This window comes from Pieris rapae, chromosome 6 (genome assembly GCF_905147795.1).
Source record: "Pieris rapae chromosome 6, ilPieRapa1.1, whole genome shotgun sequence".
Taxonomy (NCBI): domain Eukaryota; kingdom Metazoa; phylum Arthropoda; class Insecta; order Lepidoptera; family Pieridae; genus Pieris; species Pieris rapae.
This window is the reverse complement of record NC_059514.1, coordinates 4,894,303-4,912,325: the sequence shown is the minus strand read 5'-3', so window position 1 is coordinate 4,912,325 and position 18,023 is coordinate 4,894,303.

The window sequence follows — 18,023 nt, the reverse complement described above, 5'->3', positions numbered from 1 at the left end:
GTTAAATTAATTTGATAGAAAAAATAGAGTATAAATTTGACCTTTCTTTAACTGGACGGAATAATATTCTTGACATATTTTTGTCGTTGGTGCTACAGCTTTAGTCATTTACTTGACATAAACAAAGAAATCCTTATAAAAATAGAAATATTAATTGAAAACAATTTAGCTTTAATATTTAAATGTATCGCATTACTTATTATTTTATTCGTAACCCCTCAATTGCAGCGTGACAAAGCGATAATTTAACAAAATTTCAAAATATATACATACTATTTTTATACGCAATTATTTTAAACTAAACATACGTTCACCCAAAAATAATAGTTATAAATAAAGTCTCTATTGATTTCTTCAGATCACGGCTTAAGTTCATGTTATTTCAACTTGACCTGGCAATGCTACTTGATAAAAGATTTTGTCACTAGATTTAATTAAGGAATCAGGAAACCCCCATATAGAACTGTCTTTTCCTATTCGTATTTATAACACCCCCATATTACAAAGAACCATCTAATGAACAGTGCTAGTCACAGATCATTCATCAATCGGTACCAATCGGTCGTTCGCCACAAATTTGTTTTACCACAAAACTCAAGTATCCGTTTCCTGCGCGCCACGTGCCAGTGAGGAAGTGGCATTTTTATGTTTTAAAACGTGGCTTAAGTTAAGACTTTGATTTATACTATAAAGAAAGAATAGATAAATACTTAGGATTATGATAGGGCTATTTATAATTAAGTGGTACTTGCAAGTAAGTTTGTGTCCTAGATTGACTGTCATATTTGCTCTCTGGACACCGATACTCCCGTCCTCTCTCGATGGCTTCAGACCAGACTCTTTTGTGTTTGGCTTTCACCATTATATTAAGTACCATGCATTAATTCGATTTTATTAGTATTACATACATAGAGACATTTGATTATTGGTCTGTTAACGAATACTCGACATGGACAACTGCTACAGTCCTTTAGTCAAATAAAATCAATAAGACAAACATATGTTAAATACTAAATAGCACTTTGGTTTTATATTTAATTTAAAAACTGGATATCCATTTCAGTTTACTATTTTCCTTTATTTTTAATATTAGAATATGAATATTTCGGGACAAATGTCTTAAGTCGTACAGAAGTATTTTCTTATTCTAAAAAAATAGGCCGTAGTAAAAGAAATCACGGGCTCAAGTTAGTATACTAACTGTGTGGGCTCTAATCCATGCAAAGCAATGTGATGCCTCATTCGCTTAGATTTATGGCATTTCGTATTCCGTACTTATCTATATGAGAAATAACCAGAAATAGTATTGAGTAAGTCAATATTTATATATGCTGTCTTCGTTTGTATTGAAATAAAGTAGAAAAGATTCTTATCTTTCAGGTCTAATGTTTTAACGTAGTCATTAATTAAGACGTCAAAAATACTGAAGAGACAGACGATTACCAGTTTAGATACCGATCAACTAATTGTTCGTATTATAAAGTTTCCATGAAAAGGGAATTTATATCCATTCGAAAAAACCGGTCGTACCTACTACGAATCTTCAATTAAATTATCAGATATAAATATAACAGAGGATGGCTTTATACTGATAAATTTTCGAAGGACTAATTATGACAATTACTTACTTACTCCGCTGGCCCAAGGTGGACCTACATCATTCGATCCAGCGCTGCTTCTTGCTATTCGGCCACTTGAGGCTCGAGGATTCCCTGTCCACGGCGTCTTCCCAACGATATCTAGACAGGCCGACAGGGCGAAAGCCATAAGGCACGCTTCTCCAGTTATGCCTTCTGGATCCTGGCCAGTCTAGCGGAGTATTTTTTTATATGACTTCTATCATGTTCGACTAACATCTGCGTTTAGTCAAAATATTTATTAAGACTATATAATGGGCCATTGGCCATCCATTGCCTTAACAATTAAGGATTTATATTTTATTATAGCACCTAAGATGTTGGCTGGATAAAATAAATAAATGACAATATTTTTAATGGATTCTCACGATAAGTCCTACAGCCCTAATACTGAATAATACGTGCAATAAATATTTATATCCTTAAACCGAATAAATATTTATTGAATACCAACAATAGCAAATCTATGAAAATCGTTTAATTTACATACGTAAGCCTACGCATAAACCGACATGCAGCTTGTGCAGTTTTCATGCGAGATTAAGAAAAATGATTTTTTTTTTATATTACTAAACACCATGGTGAGTGGAAATATATAATAGATAATACTTTGAATTAGATAGTAAGTTCTTGTTTGAATTAGCGTGGAGTCCTTAACTGTTTTGGTTCAAATGAAAAAAGTTTTTTTTATAGAAAAGGGGCAAAAAACAAATTGACGTCGCCATAATAGAGTAGAAGAACACTATTCTCAATATTTATCTGCAAATCAAATTAGCTGTGCTTTACTGATTAGTTTTAAGGCCTGATTGTCCATAATAAAGTAATTAATATATAATTATAAAAATAAAAGGTTAAAAAAATTGGTTACAAATTTGACAAGTATGTGTGATAATTGGGTTGTCAATTGATACGTAACTAGACATTTGACATTGGACTAAAAGATTGGAGAGCCTTTTATACCTAAATTTTGTTCTTTTTTTGGCTTTAATATATCACCGGGTAGTTCGTATAGTAACAAATAAATCTTTTTGCTGCGACATCTCGACACAAAAAGGAAATACTAGCTCAAGGAAGCGATTAATTGTTAAAAAGACTTAAATCGTCGCGTGCGCATCCGTTAGATACGTTTAATTTTTTCGATACAAGAATAGATATTTTTGACTATCCGTAGCAGAAATAGAGAATGCTTAACGATGTCCTGTTTGCTAACAAAGCATGGAAGTGGCGCTTTATTGACAGTTTTTGATTTTAGAACAGTTATTTTTTTAACGAATTTATAGTTTCTAGAGTAAACTGAATGACTGTAGAATTTATTTAAATACAATTGTTTAATACTCACCTATAACTTTTTTAATACCAATGTCCCACCCTTATTTGCAGCTACAAAATCTCTAATATTAGTGACTAATAATAAATTCATTAACTAATGTAACTAAGTACATTAGAATTAAATTAGAAAATTAGATTCTTGTAATTTACTCCATGTCTACATTACTTTTTTTTAGAATAAAATAAAACTGCATTGTATTACAATAATAAATGTTGATTCAAAATTCTCGTGGGTGAACTTGGCTGACTGTAGAATCGTCAATATTGCTTTGACAGAACTTGCACATAATTAAATCTAAAGTGTATCTAGCAAACGCCATAGGTACTAATTGTAATTATTTATTAGTATATACATTTATATGATATTAACTCAATTATACTATATTTATCATCACTGATTTTATGTTTGTCCGTCCGTTCATCCTGTTGACATCCTCTGCTGGACATATACCTCTCCAGTCAATTTCCAGCGCTTTGCTACCAATTCTCTTCACCCTTACTTAGTGGAATTTTATGTTAAGTTGGAACGGTTGATCAGGACCCTGGAATGATAAATAACTTATTCCATATTTCTTAGCCTCATCAAATTTAACCAATACGATGTGACAGACAGACAGTCGCGTGGCATAGGAAGTCATTAGTTACGCGGACGCAACTATAATGTACGGATACGAAAAACTGATTAAAACTATACAAAATATAATATAGCTGACAAGAAATCCATGTTATCAATCTATAAAGAATACAGACAATATTTAATAAAACTATAGAAATTTAATTCTAGTATTCATCGTTTAATTAATAATTAAGTATCATATCAATTTTGGATCTGAAAAATATTATTTCGATCGTTTTAGATCTTACGACTATTATAAGTGTGGAGGAAGGAAGGGACTGTCTCTCTTTCTCCGAACTAAAGAGAAAGAGAGAGAGACAGCCTTCTTAGTAGGTGACAATTAACAGAGAATCGTTAAATCTATATAATGACGTGTCACTTTAGTATATAATCAACAAAAAATTTATATACAGAGAAAGCTAGTTAAAATAAGATAATTTTAATATGATACAGTGAGGTGTCAAGAAACAATGCACCGTCCTACCAAGGCCGCTCCATACTATGCAAACAGCACCTGCATACAAAATACACTTATGTAACCTTTTATAGCCAAGCTTGAGTACTTTTACAGTATTACTATTAAATTTCAACGGAAAATTAAAGTCTATGAACATTAGCCAATATATATTATACATATATATTTTGTTTATATTAATATATAGGTTTTGGAGTGAAAATGAAAAAAACATCGCATTAATTATAGGATTAGTTTGGATGTTGTACGAATATAACATTGCTTGTCCACGCCAAAGTTTATTTATGTGTTGCGGAAAAGGAAATAGGTCAACAGAAATACTGTGATGTACAGGTACACATACACTGTCCAGTAATAAACTAAGATTTTAATTAGCGTTTGAAATAAATATAAGAGATAATATCTACTATTGCTGAATCACGATAGAATTAAAAGAAGAACATTCATAAGAGGTTCGGTAAGAAGAATGTTTCTTTAAGAATTCCCACTTTCCTTCTTTCTTGAGCTGGTGTTTCTAAATAACTATTTTTTTTATAGAACAGGGGGCAAACGGGCAGGAGGCTCACCTGATGTTAAGTGATACCGCCGCCCATGGACACTCTCAATGCCAGAGGGCTCGCGAGTGCGTTGCAACTATGCGTATTATATTGTTTGTTGGAATAATTTGACTTAATAAAAATAATATATTAACAGCATCGTACAACAAGGATAGGCTGCATATTATATCCCATTATATCATAAAATGATTACAACTTATTTGAAGAAAATTATATTTTTCTCAAAACATGTAAATTCTCTATTATTTATGTCGAGTTTTATATCGCCAAGCGGCCAACTGACAACATTATCCGCCGCAACGCTTTGCAAATTCAAATTAATTGATTTGTGGAATTTAAATGCAAGTTCTTGTACATATCTCGATTCCCATCTCGAGTCACGATTCCATTGAATACTAAAATCGATAACAATTGAAATAAAACTTTTGACACCGGAACTTCTCACCGGAATAAGACTTTAAAGCTACAATGACCTATTGTTGCGAATTATTAGAATTAAATAATGTCTTGATGTCCCAATTTCTTATGAGCAACGTATTGAAAACGTACGTAACGTAAACTTACTGAAATCAATTATTAAGTATAACGTGATTATATTGAATTATTCAGAGGTTTTGGAGTGAAAATGAAAAAACATCGCATTAATTATAGGATTAGTTTGATGTTGTACGAAATACAATGTATTTATTAAAAGATACCTTGATATGTGCCGTATTGACGAGAAGAATAGTAATAAAAAGTCTTTTGAATGTGTGTCTACGTTAGTAATTCTTCTTTAATTTAATTTTTCCTTTTTATAAGCTTAATTTTATGTACATATGAATGATAGTCAAAATGAATGGAGACATGTAGCGATTCAAAACCATTCAGAATGTTAGTCAATTGGCTTGTGATCGTCTTAATGGGATGCAATTGCTATCTTCTGAGAACGATCAGTGGCCCTTGACTCTTGCGAACAAGTAATAAATATGGTAAAAAAAATAGTAATTTAAATATTCAAGTAAATTTTTCAAAAGCCGGTTACGCACCCAAATGGGTCTTTTTTGATTTATTAAGCTTTCGAAATAATCTAATGGCCCTACAAGCCTATACCGGTCATGGCCACAGATTGCATTTCTTTGATAATTTGTACGACAAGTAGGTAATCAAGCCCACACATTTCATACATGGGTTTTAAGACGCCGGTTTTTCGCACTTAGGCAAAAGAGCCGAACTTAGACTTCAGGGATGAGACTTGGCCAAAACTGCTTTTACTTTCTTTTGTCTTCTTTACAAAAAAGCAAAGTTTATTTTAAATAACCTCCAATTAATACAACGTATGTATGAAAAAATTATGTCGGATTTAGACTGCCCTAATTTTGAGTGAAATAAATAAAAATTATGATCTTTTATATCAAAGCTGACCATAAAACAAGATATAGAAACGATTTATCATTTCCTTACTAAATTTATTGTGTCCTATTTCCAGAGCGTTTTAAAAGCAATGGATTGTTTACGCTGTCAAGAAAATAGGGGTTTATTATCTGTGGTAACATTTCCCCATATCTAATGCAATTTGACAATTTCTCTTGTATTACCTGTACATTAATCTTTACCTAACTAATACTATCAAGAGTCTGAATGCCGACATTATGGCAAATACTTGTAACAATTACGAAACCGAGAGGCGAGGCAGAGGAGGAGGATGAAAGAGTAACCTTTAGTAACATGGTCGATTTTTATGGCTAATACATGCCCAATATTTTTGCGTGAGAAAAAATTATTGGTACACAGCCGGGGCACTAGGTTATTGCTAATTTATGTATTACGAAGGTCCTCATAGAAATTCGTTTAGCAGTTTACGCATTATACAAACCCTTCGCACGCCCGTATCAACGTGTTTTATGTGTTCGTAAATAGAAACCGCATTAAAAGAGATCAAGTGACGCTAATGTCGTGAGTATAAAATTAATTCGGGTTGCCACATATCAAAAGTAATGGGCTAAGAATCACCAGAGAATCGTAAAGTGGAAGAAATAAAATGTATTCGGAAAGTCCGTGTCACATTTTAATTATCTGTTTACATTATACTAATGTGTTAAAACTGCTTAGCTACTTTATATAACCAATACAAAAAAAAACTTTTTTTTAATATTTAACCTTCGTTTAGCCTTTGTACATTGGTACAAACTTTAAGAGTTAAATCTTAAGTAAAGAGTCCCTTAATGAACATGCTTCTTCGTCTAATTAAATAAATGCTACATCATAATAATTAAGACTTGATTACATATCCCACGGCATTGTACTACATGGTCAAATAAAGTGCCATCATTGGTCTACAATACGGTCACTTCAATTGAATAACGATTTTAATGTGCGCTGTATGCAGGGGAACCAAAAAAGTGTGGTGCTAATCATATATCGATAATTTTGATAATTTCTTCACTACATTTACCATTTCTTGTATTGTTTAAACAAATATTTATATAATTATTAAAAGACTACGGAAAGCACGAACATGGTACAAACTGCTCATTTAGACGTTTAACTCCTATGTTTACTGTATGTTTTGAAAAAGAAATGTAATAATAAGCTTAAAAATACTTACGCACTATTTACTTTCACCTGAACTGTGAACTTAGGCTTTTTTGGTCACATTTATGTTTACCATGATTGTCATGTATTTCAGGAAGAAGCTTGTAACATATAGGTATAGCATTAGATATGATGTGGTGAAGTTTAATATATAAATAAATAAAAATCGGCTGAACACGATGGATTTAATCTTTCTTTATGCGAATTATATTCTTTATATAATCACATAAGAAATAAATGTTAGATACACCTTTTGGTAACCTAGTAAAATACCAATATAACTGACAAACAAGAGAACCGCATCCACCATTAACATTATTAATATTATAAATACCAAAAATCGATATTCGTTCAAGCTCGTGGAACAACACTAGCTAAGACGCACACGACATAATAGCCGTTTCGAGTGGATACGGGGCTTTATTGGCATTGTACTAAATCACCTTGCCATGATCTAGTTGTTGAGATTTGCCCCAACTCGATAGAACAAGAAATTATTACTATCAACTATTATGAATTTACGTTCCACGATAGCTTTGACGTTTACTTGATTTAATATCGCCTGAAATACACGGGCTTGTATTGAAATTGCCTAGAGCGTAGCCTAGAGTCAATAATATAGGAGCTTCACGCTTCTAAATCATGTTGTATTGTGCGTAAGGATAAAATCAATTTTTATCTATTGATATATATATGAAGATAAGAAATCTGTTTGATTTAATATTGCAATTAGGAAAGTTAGGAACCATTTTAGTTAGATAACATTTTCAAAGACGCTGGAACCTCCTCTTTATTTAGAATTATCGTTAAAGGCTATCCACAAAATGGCAAAGTACTTGAAATAACAAGACAAAACACTCGCTTATCATGAGTTATAGACATCGAGACATACCAATTAATCTTACTCTTAATCTCGTTAATCCTCATCTCGGATCTCGTCATTACGTTGCGGGATTAACCTCGTGCCATCAAGAAAATAACAATATAATAAAAATAATATACCGTAGCAAACTCCACCAATGCTGGTTATGAGATTAACACCGCGACAGAAATCTAAGATGAAGTGCGTCTTCAATAAATGCATAGGATTTGAATTTACATGCTGCTGCTATAAAAACCGACACGACCCGTCAATAGATAGAAGTAATTCTGTAAATAACTCTGTATTCACCACTGCTAAGGCTCATATTAAAATAACTATTGAATATATTTTATGATATTTTATAAGTAATAGGAACAGCTACATAAATATAATAACAATAAATATTTTTCTTTAAAATAATTTCGGTTCTTAATTAATATCAAAATTGTTTGATTTTTTGATTATTGATATTTAATTAATTAATTATATATATAATTCAATAATTATAAATTAATGATATTTAATTGATTAATTGGTTCTCAAAAATACCGAGATCTCGTGAGATAGTAATTCCTAATCCCACGAGATTTCGAATTAATGATCTATCTCGACTCAAGATTGCATACCCTAGATGTAGTATATTGTTGAAGAACATTGCTTGCTTATTTAAAATGAATTCGAATGTTACCAGATGTAATAAGAATATTACATTTTTGGGTTTCCTTATAATTGCGCAAGATTTACAGTAAGAAATAGAGCATACATAAACTTTCACTTCTAAAACTTGTTAATTTCTACTCAAACTCCAATTAATACGTAACAATTAGAGAAAAGGAAGTGGGCCACACGGTTTGAATAATTAACATGAATTCAGTAATTATATACAAAATATTTTTCGTTGAAAATATAATATGAAATCTTAGGAGGTGAATCCTTAATATTCTATTGTTTTTGTCATGTGTTTTTGCGTAGACTCATTTCTGTGTCAGTTTCAATACCTAGTACCTACTATTTTTTTTTGCCTTTCGAGGCTTTCAATATACATGATTTTAATTCACAATATTAAAACTACATGTGACAAGGCTTTTTTTTTCATATTTGCTTTCCAGGCCTTGTCTATGGTACATAAGAAGCAAAATGCTAATAGAATATCTATATTTGCTAAATATAATAATTTACAAAGAATAGTAAACTTTTTGAATAACAAAGACCATTTAGTAGTATTTGAAAATAGAACGAATCGAAATTAACCTAACCTCAATTAACTTCTGTTTCCCAAATTGTTTACACTTGTCTAATCAAACAGTAGCGTGGAAATCAAACGAAATGCATCAAAGAATGGTCACATTAAGGTGACCTCATTGATAGATAAAAGTCAGGATAAAAGGTTTTTAAAGCGCTTGAAATATTAAAGATTAAACGAAAAGGTTTTATTGTTACCAATTTGGTTGTTCTTTAAACCGTCTAAACGATGAACAACAAGAAGAAATGTATTGAATACGTATAAAACAACATTTCTTAGTTTGTTACTGGTGAATGCTTCTATTATAGGTGTATATAATAACAAAGAATCTCCTAAGAATCATACACTTCTATACATGGATTTAAACAATAATCACATATGTTTATGGTTATAATTTTCACCAAAAGTAATGTAATAAATATTAAGTAATAGAGCTATGAAAATTAAAATACTTTTTGAGGAGGTAAAAACTAAATACCCGACATTACAAAACCTTTTTAACGATACATTATAGGGACAAACAAATAGCCTTCAAAAACGGCCTAAAAATGTATAGATAACTTTACCTTTGATTTGCTGAAATAAAAGAAATGCAAAAATTTCAATATCATAGGACCTAACATTATGTCAATGTTCCAAGTATGTATAAGATCCTAGCCATGAAACTCAAAAGTCGTCAATATACCTAATCGACTTATTTGGAAAGTTTAAAAAAATGAAACGAAATGTGATCAACATTATAAAGAAATAAAAGATTAAAATCAAATAAAGGATAAAAAACGGTTATAGTTCAGTCTTATTAATATTTACCTTTAATAGTAGGTTTGGTGGTAGATTCAATTATTATCGTGTGGAAGGCGGCGTGGATTTATAGGCACCAAGTTGAGTGCCCGACTTAATTACTATGTATCGGTTAAGATGAGATTCACTGGTTTATTTTCTTTGGTACCAGTCAATAAAACTAAAGTATGAGCAAGTATTAGTTGTTTGTGGATTTCTAGCCATTTTAAGACCTAGTTTTAAAATTTAAAATAAAATTGTGACCCTAAAAAACTATGCGTAACGTACTATAAAAGTTCACATCCATTGAGACGTAAAATTTGACAAAACATTATCTCGTTTAGACGTTGATAATTATTACGTCTAGAAACCTACTCGTTTTTGTCATCAACAGACATTCTACTACCAAATGAGGATTTGGTCCGCCTTACGATTGAACGTAAATCTAAGCCTATCTTTTATCGTTTGAAATGTCAAATTAATAATTATTCTCGCTTTCAGATTGCAGTTTTAAATATCTTATCGCTTTCGATATTTGGTACAAATTGGAATATTCTCATCTCTGATAGAGAGATCTGCGTAATTGCTATACGCAAAGCTTACCCTTAAAATTTATTGCTTATAAATTATGTTAATGTTTCAATTGCATTACGATACAATTTGCTGTACAATAATAATAGATATTATGATTTTCAATGGTCTATTTAATATTAGATTTATTTATAGACTTAACAGATAGTTAAAGGAAATTATTTATTGGTTAAGCCTATCATTAATGCTTAGTTGATTAGAGATTAGAGAATCAATAGAAGGCTGCTCAATCAATTATTCATAAATAAATCGATATAAAAAAATAATAATAATTACAATAATTAACCAATTACTTTAAAAAATGCAACCTGCTTTAAAGCTAACGAAACAAAAGCTGATATTGCATATACTTATATACCTACTATAAATTGACAAAGTACTAAAATAAGTTTAAAAGTATTCTTTTTGACAAGTAATTAATAATTCATGCCTATTGTTTTCAAATTTCACGGACTTTTGAAGTTCGTTGCACCGGATGAGAGCTTATATGTACTTGAACATAATACGTGTTGTCAGTATTAAAAAGAAGATACTTATGTTTAAAGTGAGTTTTACATATAACCTTAAAATATAAAACCTAAAGTATACTGTTAAAAGCATTCCCTTTTGTCAAGCTTCCGCAGATACTGGCAGCGTTCCCCCTTTAAATATCTAGACTTATTCTTTGTCCGAGATAGTTGCCAGCTCTTCGGTCTCCTAAGACGTCGACTAACATTTTTGCTAATTACTTTAAAAGTCTTATAGCGCTAGGACCCCAAAAACCAATATATTTCAGTTATTATATTTTAAGGATAGTTATTTATGTAAAACTCGCTTAAATTTTTAGAACTTAACATTACCCTACTTTTAAATAATATGTTAAATACATTTTAATTAAATTTTAATACATTAAACTAATAAAAAATATAATAGTAGTTAATTCAAATATACCTAATAAATTACCTTAAAATGTAATAATGAAAATATATTATTAAAATGCCTTTTAGGCAAGGTTCCGAATATACTGGCAGCTTAGTTAAGTACCTACTTTTAACTTTTGATGTTCTGAATCAATCATTAATTCTCATGTAAGTAGCTTATGTTTTATTTTTATTATGGGCGTATTATGCATTTAATACTTGAACCAAATCAGGTTTCTTTAAATAAATTACTAAAATCATAAGAAAAAAATCAATAAACTATGCATTCCCGTAACATTATTAGTAATCTCAAAGACTTACTTAATATTAGGTTTGTTAAATGCATTCAATGGTCACGTTTTTCATTACAGGCGCAAAAACAGGTTGTAAATCATAAAAAAAAAACAATAAATTATGACGACAAATGGTTGAGGCCTCCAAAAGTGTCTCGTGCCAAACGTTTTGAGGATTAAACCTATTTTAAACAAAAGAAAAGCAGAGCAACGGTTGACCAGTTTGCTTTTTACTTATTAATATTGATTGATCAAATGATCAACCCCATGGTCTGCAAGTACGCAATTGTTCTCGCTTCCGGTCGCTAATGACGCAAATTAGGTGCATTACACATCATTTATCTTCATAAACAATTTATATGTGCGCGAAAGCATTATGTGTATAATAGACTTAAAGTATAGGTACTTTCACCTATAGACATTTTTTTAATAGGCTGCATACTGGGAAAGTACGTAAAATCGAATAGGATTCGTTATATCATAGTAACAACAAATATTTTTAGGTGGTCTATGGAAATATTTAAACCTAGTTTTTTAATGTAATAGAGGCAAACTCACATTTTCCCAGAATGCTTGAAAGTGCATTGCCGGCATTTAAAGAATTGGTACGCTATTTTCCAACTGAAGTAATAGGGAACATGGACAAACAAATTGTATGGCATTTCATTCCATTCTCTATGCCTTTGAGATGTCAAAAACTGGCATTAACATTTTGACATATAACATTTAAAAAAATGTGCTTCTAATTTGCAAACCGCAGAATTTCTTTGACTAAAAGTCATTTACTTAGTTTATTACTTTTATTATACATACATAAAAGAAAAAAATAAGTATATTGACAGATTTTTAAAGATTGACATGACGGAAGCGTCACTTTGTTGATGTTTAGTCTAGGAGAAATAATTTCTGACTAATCTGTTTCGATATAGACACTTCCTCCATTCCTCCACTTCCTTTGAAAGAATATCCACCAATGTGATGCAAAGTATTACTTACGCATATCTTACAGATATAACAGCTGACACTTCTTTGATATTTCTGTCTTTGTCGGCTCTAGCGGCAGTCGAACCTGTAAATCGTGTTAATGCATACATAAATGAAATAAAATTGTACAAAAGTAATACATATATTTGTAACAAATTTTAAAATAGCATTACGTATGTTAATTTAATTTAATGATATCAAATTAAAGTTATAGAATGTGTAACTTTATTATATTAGGTAGTTTGTCTTATACCATAGAGTCACGATTTTATTTTTTAAACATGGTTATGTCAAAAATTATACAAAAAACTAATTCAATGTAATTTTGAAATAATCTTACTTATAATGATCATAGTATAAAATCAGCTACAAATATAGAACAGGCAAAATCTGGTATTTATATGTAACTGCATTGACCTTGATGGAGCCACAAACCACACCTGTTCTACAAAAATAGATGCCAAACGAAATAGGAACTTTTATTGAATCACTACTATAGATAAGTCGGTTTATTTAGAACTCACATAATGATTTAGGTGATCTATGGCTTAGCGTGTATACGTTTTACCGCGAAATTTATTTGAAATTTTCAAACAATGCTTCTGATCTCCTCCAAGCAATTTTATTATTATGAATCCCAAAGTTCTGTTATAAATGAAAATAATAAGTACTCATCAGTTTTGAATGAGTGATATATCAATATATAGTAGATTAATTAAGGAATAGAAATACCATAAAATTCTTCGAAACGACCTCCTATATTTTTAATATAGGAGTATACCGCGGCATGCACCGTATTCAAGTAGATTTTAGTGACTGTTTTTTTTAAATGACTTTAGACTTTTTATGGTTTATCACAGACCTTCCTCTAAGACATGCCAAATTTTATAGTCCAAAGGAGTGCGGTAAGAACTGGAGGCTGGCCTATTCTCATGTCTAATTAAGTCGATGTTTTGACGCTCAAACCAGGCTTGTGGTCTTGGCTTTGTGTGCAGGCGCAGAGTCCTGCTGGAACACTAAGTGATGTCCCGCAAATAGCGTGCTGGGCAGGTCGTAGATAAGCCGATGCAAAATCGTCTCTTGATACACTTTTGCACTGACCCCCTTTTCGCATCCAAAAATGAATCACAGTTGGTCCGTAATAGGACACTCCCAACCAGACCATTACTGATGATGGATGATATACATGTTGCACTCGAGGAACTTTATTTCCAGCTTCTTCAGATCTTCTAACGTACACTCTATCGTTCTATTTATTGTTCTTATTTTCAGTATCGAAATCTTTTTCGTCCGTAAAGAGGATATCACGGTATCGGATTTTCGCGTACCCAACAACATCGGCGATCTCTCAAGCCTTATTGCTTTTAGACGAGCATTAAGTACCTACCCTTTTTACTTTTTTCCTACAGATTTTTTTTTCTATCCGGGCCTTGATAGGTTTGACTACTGCTCCTGTTCTTGCCGAGCGTGGCCGGCCAGTTATTTTCTTACCTATCAAAAGTACGGTACACAAACCGAAGCGTTTTATTCAAATTTTTAAGCAACTTGAAAATGGTAGTACTCGGCAAGTGCATACAGCGGTGCAACGCAATAACGCCTATTCGGTTTTCTTTCAATGAATTTCTCCATCGTGAAAAATTACGGAAAGCCGAAAGTGATTGTTTTCAAAAATAGAATACAATATTTTTTTTTATAAAATTTTGTTCGAAATATAAAAAGAATGTGCCAGTGGCAGAATTTTGGGACCAACTAGTTATTTGATGCCTACTAGATTAATAATAAAGGAAATTAATAAGTATAAGTTTTTACTCTCTTTAGTATAACTCAATTTCAACGACGAAATTTGGTTATTTTATAGGAATACGTCATTGATTGTACCAACTCAGATTTTTTCTTATTTTAAAAGCCTATATGAACACTTATTCCAAAAAATTACAATGTTCTACAAATCATTCGAGTATTTTAATGCCCGTACAACGTATAAAAGTAGAATATGAGATGTAACATTATGTACACCTAAGAGATTAAATTATACCAATTTTATTGATAGGTATCATCATGAACTAGCCTAAACTTATTTTGCAAAAGTTCAATCAATTATTCTACAAGTCCCATACGTATCGTATCGAAACCGCTAATAGTAGGTAAAACATCCTGCGAACGAGGAAACGACGCGCGTGCTTGTAAACTTCCTGCAACTTCATATATATGATGTGGATACGATAATTTGTTAATTATCATTTCCGCAAATTATTAATGCGCTTAACTAATAAACATCTTTTATAAAGCTAGTAAAGTTGTCAATCAATTGAATAATCTTTATCCAAAAAAAATATCTTAGTTACAATATGCTAAGCTCCAAACTCGAAGGCGTTTGCAGCAATTCGAGTACCTTTTTAAATTTATTTCTTAAGCTCTTAGAAATGCTTATGATTATTGGCAAAATCGTTTATTACAACATTCCGGTTATATTGACCAAAATCAAAGCTCCCGGCTGAATTCTACCGTCATCGGGACTTAATAACACGTCATCGGCTGTTAGGACTATTGGTATTTTATGATTGAATATGAGAAGTCTCTTCAAAACGACATTCGATGTCGTTATAACAGATGTTGACTTTATTTATCTTTAGAAAAAATATATAACATTTACTGCTTTCACAATCTAAATTAATTTAAACCGCATAGTTTAATTAGCACACAAGTACAGGGCAAATCTTTTTAAACAATCAGTGTTCACCAATTAGTGTGTGGCAAAGAGTGAAGAAAACGTTGTTAGTTTATTCCATATCTACAGTCGTTGTGTTGTAGTTCAACCAAAGTGGTAATTTTGCATATGGTGTTCATGTGTTTTGGCTTATAAAGTTCCCAGACATCCCTAAAATTTATTTCATTTTTATTCCTATATTAAAGTTGTTTCTGTGAAGGGCAATATAAATTCTCTCTTCCAAATATTCACTGTACAAGCATTACTTGTTTACATCGTATTTCTAACATATTGTCCATTTTCTTACGTTTAATATGGTATTGAAATTTTATGCGCTCTTATTTCACTTTTTAAACAGTGAAATGTAATAAATCGTACTGCCCTGCCCGTTCCTACTTTATTACTTAATATTTATAATTTATACTGTGTTGCTTAGTTAATACTTAGTGTTAAATAAATAACAAAGTTTGATATCCTCACAAAGAGTTGTTGTCTGGGTCAGGCTGGTGAGTTTAGATACTGGAATGATGAATCTTTTACATACATAAATTATATTCTTTTCCAACTTGTATGAAAAGTAGTCATTTAAAAATTTAAACGCTTAGTGGTTTTACCCGCAACATCGAGATGTCGTCGCCTGCGCATATGTCAGATCGTTAGTCGATGTTCAACAAACTGTAAAGGTTAAGGGTTGTACGGTAATGAGATAAAGTTTCCAAGCATCTATGTCTAATTATACTTTTAGCACCTTATAGCCACCTTTTGGCACCAAGACTAAAAAGAGTTATAAACTATATAGATACTTGTTAAAATCACTCTTACCTGCTAGAGTTAATTAATTAATTAAGATAATCTTACTAGAGTAAAATAATCGTTATGAACAATATCGTAATTATGTTACAAAATTTAAATTATTTTTTAACGTTCAAAATATTGTAAAGGTGAAATAAGGCAGGCCCGGCCCAATAGCTGTCATCGATCTCTTATAGTTTGTTAATCTGTTGTTCAGCAAAATATTGGAATGTTTCGATGTTTAGGATTAGAAACTATAAGCAGAAGACAAGAACCTGTCTGTCTCAGTAGGACAAAACTGCCACAAACGAGAAGTTTAAAACAGATTTAACGATTACGTATTTTTATTATATTAACGTCTTGCGAAACAAAAAATACAAAAGTCATTCCATTCGCGCAAGATGCTCAAGGCAGGAACTCAGCACTTAAGTCTAAATTGCTAGACTTGTCTAGATAGTACCTCAATAGTTGTATCTCGCCGCCTGAATGCGGCTAATGGACGCTTTTAATTTTTTTGTTGGATTTATTAAAATAACTCATGTTTTGCTCCGTACAAGCGCAGGTACTAAACTACGACTCTATATTATATTATTATATGTTGTGCGCAAATTACCTTAATTTTTAATTCATATTTGCAATGTTACATTTGGAAATAAAAACAAAGACCATTTCCAAAAAAATGGCAAACTGCGCAACGCACAATATCAAAATACGCGAAGATGATCGCGTTTTATGACGTCAATTAAAAAAGGTTAATCTAAAAATGTGCTGTGTTGGCTTCAGCGTGCGACTCTCATACCTGAGGTCGTAGGTTCGATCCCGGGCTGTGCGTGCACCAATGGACTTTCAATGTATGTGCGCATTTAATATTTGCTCGAACGGTGAAGGAAAACATCGTCAGGAAACCGACATGTTTTAAACCCAAAAAGTCGACGACGTGTGTCAGTCACTGAAGGCTGATCACCTACTTGCCTATTAGATTTAAAAATGATTATGAAACAGATTCAGAAATCTGAGACCAGGACCTAAAGATTTATTATTTATTTATTTCTATTTAAATCTAAAAATAAATTAATAGAGTAAATAGAAGTCTTATTAAAATCAGCATCATAAGCCTCTGCCCACTATCTCTTTCCTATGTTATTTATGAATTTTCTACATCATAAGTTCGGTGCGTGTAGGGAGTCGTAAATAATAAAAGCAGTGCGTGCGTTAGTATTCACGATGCAAATTAAGATTCTGTTCAGACAACTCGATACATTTTATTTTCCAAGGATTCACATTACTTTTTAATCACGCTGCAGGTGTCGACTGCTTTATGTGTCCGGCATGGAGTGTGAAAAAATAAATTATTGTGAGCGTTAATCATATACATTTATTTACTCTAAATTAAAGCAACTCAGTATTGGATATTTATAACATAAAGTTGAATTAAATTTAAATTGTACTACTTATCTGCATACGAAGATTCATTACTTCGACAAATCCAAATATAATTAAGGGTATCACTACTAATACATAATATAATATACTTCCTAGCTTATGCGCAATATATAGTACCGTAAATACCTGCCATCTATTGGAGAATTAAAATAATTGCTTACACTATCATTTGAAAATAATATTATTGAATAAAAATACGCAGTCGCAGTCACTGTCATACTTCATTTGTTAGTTGTCATAT